The 12,355-nt window shown below is 44.1% G+C and overlaps 1 protein-coding gene and 1 pseudogene across 1 annotated transcript in view; both read right to left on the reverse strand.

Annotated features, from left to right (window-relative positions):
• The window catches only part of LOC124619964 (meteorin-like protein), a 306,024-nt gene that overhangs the window by 78,407 nt on the left and 215,262 nt on the right, over positions 1–12,355 (reverse strand). The gene's annotated exons all lie outside the window — the stretch shown is intronic.
• On the reverse strand, positions 9,305–9,422 carry LOC124621179 (annotated as a pseudogene).

The following is a 12,355-nucleotide window of genomic DNA, read 5'->3' on the forward strand; positions in this document are numbered from 1 at the left end:
CGTGTCCTTCCAAAGGAAGCAGTCTGGCAGCCGTTGTGGGCGATTTACGGCAATCACAGGAAATCTAAATCTGAATATGAATGGCAGCACGGATATCTGATCCGCCGTTCTCCCGGATACGGATCAAGTTTCTTGCCAGTGCGCCAATTAGCGCGGTGAAAGCTCAGTAACAATTAGGGGAAAACACAACAGCGCTTTGAAAGGAATAGTGGTGTTAGTAATTTTGTCAGATTTACTTTACTTTTGCGTTTCATCAACACTGTTTGCAGAGAGAGAGAGAGAGAGAGAGAGAGACAGGCAGGGGGATGGACACACTGTAGCAAAGTAACTCATGTAACAGAGTCCCACTTCAACCTCTGATTTGAAGACTAGGAAGAGTCAGTTAATTACCCCTATTTCCTTAAGATGCTGAGCCTGCGAGGAAAAAAGTTACCAGTTGACGTTTCGATAGCAGATATCATCATCATGCCACTTCCGCGATAGGCAGCTTACCACAAGGGGTATCAGCGGAAGTAGCCGGAGCTGTGGGCTCGAGATTCCGGCCACAGAGGGCGCCTAGACAGACCGATAAACGAAGTCACGAGTGACTCGGGAGAGCTCCGACATCCGCACGATGACCATTCATACACGGCAAGCTGCTTTGGGTAACCTTGAGGAAGAAGGACCCCAATTACACTCACAGAAGAATCGACCAGGCCCTTGAATCGAAGCATTATAAATTTTTCCACTCACACGGTCTATTTATCAGCTTGCCATTTTTCATATGATATACTGCGAACTATGGATAAAGGAAACTGGCAGATTCCATATTCTTAGACTTACGAAAAGCGTCTGACACGTTGGCCCATTGCAGGCTGTTAAAGAACGCACCAGTATATCGAATAGGTTCACAGATACGCGAGTGGTTCGACTATTTCGTAAGTTATTAATCAAATGGTTCAAATGGCTCTGAGCACTATGGGACTCAACTGCTGAGGTCATTAGTCCCCTAGAACTTAGAACTAGTTAAACCTAACTAACCTAAGGACATCACAAACATTCATGCCCGAGGCAGGATTCGAACCTGCGACCGTAGCGGTCTTGCGGTTCCAGACTGCAGCGCCTTTAACCGCACGGCCACTTCGGCCGGCTAGTTATTAATCCAGTATGTTGTCCTCGACAGCAAATGCCCATTAGAGACAAGTTTATCGTTGCGATGTGCCCTAGCAGAATGCCATGGGACCGTTATTGTTCTCTACATAAATAAATAATTTGGTGGACAGGGTAACAAGCATTCTGTGGTTGTTTGCTGATGCTGCTGTGGTGCACGGCTAGGTAACAAAGGTGAGTCACCACAAGAGGGTACAAGATGACTTAAACATAATTTCTATATGGCGTGATGAATGGCAGCAACATCTAAATGTCGAAAAATGTAAATTATTTTGTATGTGTAGGAAAAACAAACCCGTAATGTTTGAAAACAGCATTAGTAGTCTCCTGCTTGACACAGTGAGATCTTTTTTTAATATCTGGGCGTAGCGGTGCAAAGCGATACTAAATGAAGCGAGCATCTGAGGATTGCGGTAGGAAGGGTCAATGATCGACTTGGAGAATTGTAGGAAAGTGTGGTTCGTCTGTAAAAGGGACCGCATGGAGGTCGCTAGTATGACCTTTTCTTGAGTACTGCTGTAGTGTTTGGGATCCATACAAGGTCGGATTGAAGGAAGACGTCGAGGAAATTCAAAGGCGGACAGCAACATTTGTTACTGGCGGGTTAGAACAACACATAGGTCTTACAACGAAACTTCGTGAACTCAAATGGGAATCCCCAGAGGGAAGACGACATTCTTTTCGAAGAACGGATATGATGTGGGATTTAGGATGACATCATTAAAAGACTCTTCTCACGAAATTTCAATCAACTTTCTCCTCCGAATGCGCAGATATTTTGCTGATGCCGACCTACACAGGAAGAAACGATCCTCATCACAAAATAATGGAAATCATAGTTCGCACGAAATGATACAGGTGTCCTTTTTTCCCCGTGCGCTGTTCGACAGTGGAAAAACAGGGAATTATTGTGAAGGTGGTTCGACGAACACACTGCCAGACACTTGCGTGTGATCTGCAGAGTAGACCTGTAGATGTAAATACGTCGCTGCCGATGGAATTTTTAAACCTGTAAACTCAGGAGTTGGCAATAAAAATGTGTTTGCACTTTGCGTTACCGGTGGTGCCAACTGCGAAGTAACAGCCGCATCGCTGTTTCGCTAGATTTTATGCCAGCACACGCCACTCGGCACATATGGGCTTCCGATGTACACACTAAACGTTTATTTTCCACCGGCCGAGGAGTCAACGGCCGCAGCTAGTGTTTGTGTTGTTTGTGCCGGTATGTGTGTGAGTGAGCGCGAGGCCTGATTTGCATACCCGCCGGCAGAGGCAGCACTATCAGTCAGCGTCGACAAACAAGAGCTGCTTTATGCTTTCATGGCGACCCTGTGACGCACGAACGCCTCTTGTCTGGCGCACAGAAAAGAGAGAGACTTTGACTGCTGCGCTGCGCTGCTTCGTTATTTTCCTTTTCCGTCAGCGCCGGCCGTCGAAAGAGTAAACAGACGATAGTGGCGTCTGGGCTGCAGGGTTCGGTAAGCGCATTCCTTCACAGCCAGGTGGTAAGGCCGGTATTACACTATCAAATTTCTTTGTCCAATATCTTTGTCCAATTACTTTGTCAAAGATATTTGATAGTGTAATAGGGACTTTGTCAAATGTCGTCCAATATTTGATCAAATCTAGGGCCTCGCTGTATATTTGATCAAAGAAACCGCTTGTCTTCTGTTCACTGCACTGTGACATGTTACCACATGGAGCGCTAGCATCGCTGCAGCGTTCTGTCGTCTGTAGTGTTTTTATAACCATTGCCGGTAAATAGAATTGGTGTGTGCCGACAACTACAAAATTAATAGAGATGTCTGAAGCTGATGAGGCGCTTTACAACGTGAGGCACCCTGAATACAAAAATAGATTAAGAAGATTGGAGACCTAACCTGACCTGACCTAACCTAACCTAACATAACCCTCTCCTGTAGCAAGGAATCGGAGTGTTATAGTGAGCCTGTCTTCTGAAGATGTAGCAGTTCTTAAGTGAATATTGTGCTTTGTGATATGAGGATACACTTCATTGAGCACATACAGAAATGTATGCTCATCCATTCTTAAGTAATTGATGTACGACTTGACGTCTTCCACTGTAAGCTCACGTAACAAGTTTTGTTGAATGCTTTTATCGTGTCGTCGTAAAACCCACGGCTTCACCCAGATTAGAAGCTGAAATAGCAATACTAATAGTATGAATAAATACAATATATCGTTTGTTTCTATTAAAAATTTCGCCAGTGGAGTAGAAGGAGTTGGCCAGTAGTAAGTCTTTCAGGCTCCTTTTAAACTGATCTTTATTTCTAACTAAATTTTTTATGTTTGCTGGCAAATTATTGAAGATGAATGTTCCTGAGTAGTGGACCCCTTTTTGAACTAAAGTAAGTGCTTTTAAGTCCTTGTGCAGATCATTTTTGTTCCTGGTATTGTATGTATGAACTGAGTTGTTTGTTGGAAAAAGAGATATATTATTTACGACAAATTTCATTAAGAAGTAAATATACTGAGAGGCAGTGTTTAGTAAACCCAGTTCTTTGAAGAGGTTTCTGCAGGAGGTCCGTGAATTTACTCCACAAATAATACGTTTTACACGCTTTTGGACCTTGAAAACTTTTGTTTGACTTCAAGATTTACCCCCAAAATATTATCCCATATGACATTATGGAATGAAAGTATGCAAGCTTTTTCATTTTTATGTTGCCTATGTCTGCTAACACTCGAATTGCAAATACAGATTTGTTAAGGCCTTTCTGCAGTTCTGTGGTGTGCTCCTCCCAACTGAATTTATTAACAAGTTGTAATCCCAGGACTTTTAAGACTGTCAACCTCGTATGTATGGTTCCATTCCCCCCCCCCCCCCCCCCCCCCCCCACACTTCTTTTCCGCATGTGCACACAATGCAACTGGAGTACGTAGAACTGCTGCGGTTAAATAACAAGTTGTTGTCAGCCATCTTGAACTTTGACGAAAAATTTGATGACAGTGTAATACCCCTTCTAGCGCTACGTCAAAGATCTTTGTCAAATATATTGGACGGAATATTGGATCACATCTTTGATCAAATCTTTGACAAAGAAATTTGATAGTGTAATACCGGCCTAAGGGCAGTCGCCGGCGAACGGTACGTTCACTGGGGTTACCGATCGACTTCGACGTCGAGGAATCACATAGCGTTTCAAGCCCATCCTGGACGTTTGTGTGATCATGAGTCCTTTCAGATAGACGAACGCGCAGGGAGGGGCGGGCTGTGCGTACACCAGATTTGGACGATCGGGTTCTACTGGTGAGACGCACACTAGTACAAGCTTCTGGCAAGAGGCCCGCCAACATGCCGTAGGATAAAGTACGATTACGTGTATCCTGAATGACAACCGCTAATATCCCTATCAACCGCAACGAGTGCAATGATTGTCAGCAGCGGGTTTCCCTCTACGTGAAGGATTTTGTTGATGGTTTTTGCACCAGACCATCAAAATTATGGGAGTTCTGTCATCGGTCCTCTACACCAACGAAGCGACCTTTACCAGAACTGGTATCATCCATCGTAATCTGTGCGCTACAGACAATCAACGGGGAATAGCTGAGGCGTCGCATCAGCATCGGTTCAGCATCAATGTAGGGGCAGGGATTCTTGGCAACGACACACACAGACCAATTATTATTTTTGTGTGTGTGTGCGCGCGTGCGTGCCGTCACGGTAGTGGATCGAAATGGCGTGACGTACACGCTCATGGCGATGCAGAATGCCGTGCTCTCGGAAAACACCCCTGCATTTGTCCAGACGGCATATCTGTCTCCCGCCAAATAATAGGAAATGCAGGTAGACCTACGGAGGTTGGACGACCGGGCAGGGCTAGCAGTTAACACTGAACGTTAATAAACGTATTGGGATATATAGGCGAAGAGATCTACTACGGTTCGATTACACTACTGTCAAATAACACAACAGCAAGTGGCGTAAAATATCTAGAAGTGAGTGTCGGAGTGACCTAAAGCGGAATGACCACATCAAACAAACAGTAGGAAAAACAATATGCAATTCACTGGTAGAATCTTAAGGTAATTCAATTCGCCCAGGAAAGGAGTGGATTTCAGAACACTCGATCTATTGATTCTTGAGCATTGCTCATCGGTCTGGATGTCTTAACCAACTTGGATCAATACGAGAGACAGACAAGTTCCGAGGGGAAATGGCGCGTCTCGTCGCGAGATCGCAAACTACAGTGGCAGACGCTAGAAGATAGATGTTGTGCATTACTGAGATGTTAACTATCAATAATCTGAGAACGCACATTCCACGAAGAGTTGGGCAACGTGTTTCCTGCCACATACGTCTCGTTAAATGACCAAGACACGAAAACTGTACAACTTAGAGCTTACATGGTGGCTAATCGACAATCATTCTACGCAGTTTGTCAGTTGCTGCAACAAGTAGTTGTCTTGTTAAAATGTTGCTTTTTTTGCTATATACATGTTTATAACTTTTTATTATCGTTCCTGGGAATCCAATAACGTCGAAATGTCTGGAACGTTTGATCTTATTGTTCGCCGACTGCTTTTGCGTGATGACTGGGTGTTGTGTTATGTCCTTAGGTTAGTTAGGTTTAAGTAGTTCTAACTTCTAGGGGAATGATGATCTCAGAAGTTAAGTCCCATAGTGCTCAGAGCCATTTGAACCATTTCTTTTTAATGAACTGAACAGAACCTTACAAGAACACGATTTCTTGTTTTGTTTAAACCCCTACCGTATTTTACCACAACTGTGGCACTTTCAGTAGATTTTATTTTTCTTTTCTTCTTTTACATTGTGTGTGCCCTATGGCTGCCAAGAGAAAGGAACGAAAAAGCCGGAAACGTCACAACTGTGGTGAAATATGGTTAAGGATTTTTTTAAAAAAATAGTGATCTTGCATGAAGTCTATACTTCATTGATCTTTCTGCAAGCACAGTAATGTAGCTTGTTACTCCATTACGATAAGAAGAAATACAATAATTCAGCGATACTTTTACTCCAGAAGTCGCAGCAATAATGCAGCTGAGCTAAACAACGGGACTGCCACTGAACCATGGAAAAGAGAGTAGGAAACGCGTCGTAAATTAAACAAAGCTTTAAGTTTAGTGGCTGACTACGTCGTGTTTTTGTTTGTATTTTAAATAGACGGCCACGGAAGCAGCCTGACAGTGGTTTCTTGGTCATCCACATGGATCCTGGCGTTGGTGTCTTCCTTTTTATGTTGCAAGCTAACGTCGCAGGCGTGTTTTAGAATGAGAGCGTCTTCCGTTTGACATCAATGGTAGGTCTCCTGTCCGGCGCAGTTTGTACAGCCCGACTGACTTTCTTACCCGTGGCCGCGATGGCCGACACAAGCTGCCGCTAGCCAATCAATATCTGACATGTTAACGAAGACCCTCTCCACCAGGGCCCGGGCATAAGCACAAGACATCTCTCAATTATCGCCTCCCGGATTAAGGCGCGAACGCCAGAACACTTCAGTTAATGCCTAGCGGTACTTGCCCACTCATTGCGACGCTCTCGGTCACGTCAGAGACGTGTCCGCCGTTAAGATAGCTCTGTTTTAATTACGGAGGCTCGTAACGGGACGAAGTGCTCATCCGTCGGGATAGACAAATAAAACAAGATTACACAGGAATGTCGCCGCTTCCGTACCGGCGTACAAGTTAACACAACCCCGCCCATCTCCTACGGACTAAGTCTCTGGTTTATATGCGTGCTGGGACTCAGGGAGCGGTTGTTATACGCCTCAACTGCGTCCTCAAGTTACGAGGCGTCTGAATTTATTGAGTAACAGGAGTAGTGAATTAACGGCAAAATTCAGGGTAAGAAACATAACAAAAAAATAAAAAATACATCAATACTTCATAGCTCTGCCGGTATTGCAGCAAAGATTACACAGAAGCTAAGTTATTTCAATAAGAAATTAATGATTACCATTGGCAGTACATTTTTTATACCGAGGTCTTTGCTGTTACTCTTGGCAAGGATAACGGCATGTTGAACCAGATGGGAAGCCTTCGTAGTTTAAAGCTTACGTTGCTTTTAATGCACATCAGAAAAGCCGACACATTTACGGGGTCAAAATTCAAATATTTCTGGAACACTGAATGTACTGAACACACGTTTTTATGAGTCATATCGCGTAAAAGATGTCTGCATAGTGGTTCGTACATCTTTCATTCAGGACTGTCTCGAGTCCACTGAATGGACTTCTGACAGCTGACTGGTTTCAAACTTTTAAGCTTCCCATCGTATCACTAGTCTTACTTCGTATTAATTGCAGTTTCACAGTAGTACAATCACGAACATTACTCCAGTCACATGCTACGCTGGTATAATCTACACTACAGCAACAAATTTAAACCTTTTTCCTAGCAAGAAGGTACACGGTGCAGACTGAACTCTTCCGCCAACGCCGTGGTCACTGGCGAAGTGAAGTTTCATCCGCCGCCAGTGGTCTGGGAATACAAGCCCCCATTGTTAATGGAAGCCGTGCTTAACCAACCAGTGGTTTCAGCAATTTCAACGCTCAATGGTAACAGGCACAATACCACAACAAACGCAGAAGAGACTGCGGTTTCCACCCAGTCTCTTTAGAGTCCTCATCAGAATCACTATCATGCCACGAAAGTAACACGTCATACATATAGTGCCCGTCTTTGTCCCTAGAAATAAATTTGTGTTGGTTTCAAGTGACCGAGATGGGCTTATCTGCGATCAATGCCATTGTGAACAGTAAGTCTTTTTCAAAATAAATCGTATCATCTAATTTGACAACACGAAATTTAATCGGTACTGAGTTACGGTCAACCGTCTCGTTGTGTCTCTACCGCAAAATTAAGCAATTGTCAAGTGAAAGTATGTTCTTTAACGGCATTCGATGTGAGAGTGTTGCAAAAGTTACAAATCTCAGGATTTGCAGCGATATATTTCGTTGGAAAGGGATATGGAATATTGGAAATCTGCTGCTGTACAAATCGTGGGTTGAGTGGCTATAGGTGAACGCCTGTCTGCCCCTCCTCTGCTTGCCGATTTTTATGTATGAGGTATAGTTTGTGAACTACTGCCTTCGTTTGTTATAAACTGAACAATTTTGTACTCAATAAGAAGTAAATGAATAAATTACAAGTTACTTAAAAATAATGTTTACAAAAAATTTTATAACATTTATGTAGAATTATTTTAATTAATATAGCAACGAGCCACTTTGTTATGTGTTTTTATTGAAGCCGTCTTCAGTTACCGTAATATATATTTAAGTCTTCAATCATAGTTACAACACTGATAGTAAACTCGAGGTTGCAGCTGCCCTGTGCAAAATAACAATTTTGTTTAGCTACTATACTTTACGAGTTGGAAATTTAAGATGTACTGATGTCGATGTCTTAAATATGTACTGACTGAAGACTCAAAAAATTGCGCTAACTGAAGATGTATGAAAGCCTGAAACGCTTATTAGCTTAAATAAATAAGTTTGACAGAGTGGCTGGTTGCTGTAACTATTAAAATCATATAACCCACCGCCACAGAGATGAACAGCCAATAAAATAGACAAATTGTTATTTATGTAAAAACTTGTGTCAAGTAAATCTAAATACCCTACTTCTGTCTGCAGCTACAAGAACGCCTAGACTGTCTGCTTATAAATTCAATGTCTGTTGCTCTACAACACGATTGGCGTGAAGACTTACATTAACGAGTCGTGGAGTGTGTTGTGAAAGAGGGTCATGTTTGCGCTATCGTAGGGAGTTTTATTTCTGTGGAAATTCGTGTATAACTATAAAATATTTGCTTGTTCACTGTGAACAAATACAGAGGACAAAAACATACGGTAACTTGTATTATTTAGAAGAAAAAGCTACATTGATAATCCAAACTAAAGGTTGCATGTAATTTCTACTACTGAAAGCTTGGGCCAACAATCATATCTGAAGAATACAATAAACTAAACTAAAACTAAACTCCTCCCGAACAGGCCATGAAAGCCCAACGGTACTGACTGGCTGCCGCGTCATCCTCAACTCACAGGCGTTACTGGATACGGATATGGAGGGGTATGTGGTCAGTACACCACTCTTCCGGCCGTATGTCAGTTTCCGCGACCGAAGCAGCTACTTCTCAATCAAGTAGGTCCTCAGTTTGCACCCCGCCTGCCAACAGCGCTCGGCAGACAGAATGGCCACCCATCCAAATGCTAGCCCAGCCCGACAGCTCTTAACTTCGGTGATCTGACGGGAACCGGTGTTACCACTGAGGCAAAGCCGTTGGCACGAAGAACACAATGAAGCTGCCAAACAACATGCTAAGTACCCGATTTTATAATTTATTAATGCAGACATGACTACTTTCATTATTTTAAGCAAAAGGACAAATCTGTAAAGTTCGTACATCACTGGGATAATAACCCCCACTGAAAGAGCACGTCTGTACGACAGGAAAAAAGAAAGATTGTGGTTTAACGTCCCGTCGAACATCAAGGTGATTAGATGCGGAGTACGAGCTCCCAATGTTTCAAGGATGGGGAAAGAAATCGGTCGTGCCATTTGAAAGGAACCATCCTGGCATTTTATTGTGTACATAGTTCCGCGTAGTCAGCGCGTACACAACTTTCCCACTAGAGCGCGCCCCGCTAAGCAGAACAGCGCAGGCGCAGCGCTCGTCCGTCTCCGCACTACGAGATGGCGCTGCCATAGAGACGGACCAAATTCTGCTTCCGCCGATCCGCGTATTAATATGTAACGTAGCCAATGAGATTGCTGCTAACGCAGAACCTTTTCTCCTCGCGGATCACACTCGTGCAGTGATGCCTGAGCACGCGAGGTATTAAACGAGTGTACAGACCTCCGATTAGTCAGTCTGCCTTAGTCTGCATTAGTCTGTAGTCAAGTTTCAGTCTGCACCTAATAAGATTATCATATTCCTGTACATAGCCATGAAGAGAAATGAATAGACACTTTGTCAAGTATCAGAGATATGTGAGAATAAGATTAACGTACCAAGACCAAAGGAACTTCAGACTGTCAATTGTAAATAGCATCCAGAACCAAGTTAAGTAATTTTTAGGCTTGTTATTATTTTAATAAATGTGTGTGAAAATTAATCAAGTTCTGTTTAAAGTTGGTCACCGTCAAAAGCGTGGAAGTGGCATTTCTATCATCTGATCTAACGGCAGAAGATAAACACGCCACGGTAAGACCACGAGACATATTGCTGACACTCGCCTACTTCGTTAGAGCGACAAGTCAAATAATCTGATGGCGTGTGTACCAAAGGTCTTACAGTACACACACCACATATTTGCTGGAGCGATTAAGGAAAATCACGGTAAACTATAAACAGGAAGGCCGAACACGGATTTAAACCATCGTTCTCCCGAATGCGAGTCCAGTGGGGTAACCAATGCGCCACTTTGTTCGTCCCGCTCAATTTACTGAATTCATTTATTTACTCTCCTTTCCGGTGATGCATTTTAATGAGACCTTCCTTGCTTCGACTACTCAGTGCAATCGTGTGTCCCAGAGAGGAGAAGTGTCTCTTCTTGCAGTACAACCTTACAGAAAGTTATTCAACACGGTAAATCACTGGAATTCAAGTGCCCCGGAGGACGTCGAAAATAAAGAACAGGGCCGGAGAACTCTTACGTTAACAGCTGGGAGGTCCCGCGCGTTACTGTATGTGGAGAGAGAGATTCAGGCGCCCGTGTTGTTGGTTGCTTCTCGGCGGGATACGGACTGGAAGCCCTCGGGCGCTCCACAGCCCCCGCTATCTGATGCCCGCCATCGGCCTGCGCCGTCGATACGCTATCGGCGCCATCCATCACGGCCGTAATTGCAGCGAGAACAACAGGTGAGGCATCGCAATTGGGTGCTCGTGTGCGCGCGCATCGGCCGGCCCCCACGGTGGGGGAAATACTCCAGAAGGAGGCTGGCAGCGTGGCACGAGTTGGAATCTCGAAACCGGCTCCCGGCTGCGGCCGCCCATAGTCGTCATACCAATTACGCGCAACGGTACAAGGCAGGGTCCAGTGTGGAAACGTGGAAAATTAGCCACGACTTCTCTGAGATGAGGTGGGGTTGGCGAGGAGAAGACGGGGGAAGCGAAAGAGTAATGACATGCCTTTCATCTGGTGCAAACCGGTGCTTCACGTCAGTGCTTAGTCAGACTTCACTCGGCGCACGTGGCAGTCCATTATTCGTAGTACCATTTAAATATACGACAATAAATAGGCAAATAAAAGAAAGGCATCCATGCATATTATGAAAATGTATATATGTATATTCCACATCTCCTCCTAAACCACTGGACCGATTCCACCCAAACTTTGTGTTGTGTACATAGTTCCGGGTAGTCAGCGCGTACACAACTTTCCCACTAGAGCGCACCCCGCTAAGCACAACAGCGCAGGCGCAGCGCTCGTCCGTCTCCGCACTACGAGATGGCGCTGTCTAAGAGACGGACCAAATCCTGCTTCCGCCGATCCGCGTATTAATATGGAACACAGCCAACGAGATTGCTGCTAACGCAGAACCTTTTCTCCTCGCAGATCACACGTGCGCAGTGATACATGAACGCGCGAGGTATTATGAGTGTACAGACCTCCGATTAGTCAGTCTGCATTTGTCTGCACCAGTCTGTATGAGTTCTACATTTGTCTATACCAGTCTATAGTCAAGTTTCACTCAGAGCCTAATAAGATTACCACATTCCTGTACCTAGTCGTGAAGAGAAATGTATAGACACTTTTGTCAAGTATCAGATATATACAGGGTGATTCAAAAAGAATACCACAAATTTAAAAATGTGTATTTAATGAAAGAAACATAATATAACCTTCTGTTATACATCATTACAAAGAGTATTTAAAAAGGTTTTTTTTCACTCAAAAAAAAGTTCAGAGATGTTCAATATGCCCCCCTCCAGACACTCGAGCAATATCAACCCGATACTCCAACTCGTTCCACACTCTCTGTAGCATATCAGGTGTAAGAGCTGCTGTTATTTCTCGTTTCAAATCATCAATGGTGGCTGGGAGAGGTGGCCGAAACACCATATCCTTAACATACCCCCATAAGAAAAAATTGCAGGGGGTAAGATCAGGGCTTCTTGGAGGCCAGTGATGAAGTGCTCTGTCACAGGCTGCGTGGCGGCCGATCCATCGCCTCGGGTACTTGACGTTCAGGTAGTTACGGACAGATAAGTGCC

Source organism: Schistocerca americana, chromosome 6 (genome assembly GCF_021461395.2).
Source record: "Schistocerca americana isolate TAMUIC-IGC-003095 chromosome 6, iqSchAmer2.1, whole genome shotgun sequence".
Taxonomy (NCBI): Eukaryota; Metazoa; Arthropoda; class Insecta; order Orthoptera; family Acrididae; genus Schistocerca; species Schistocerca americana.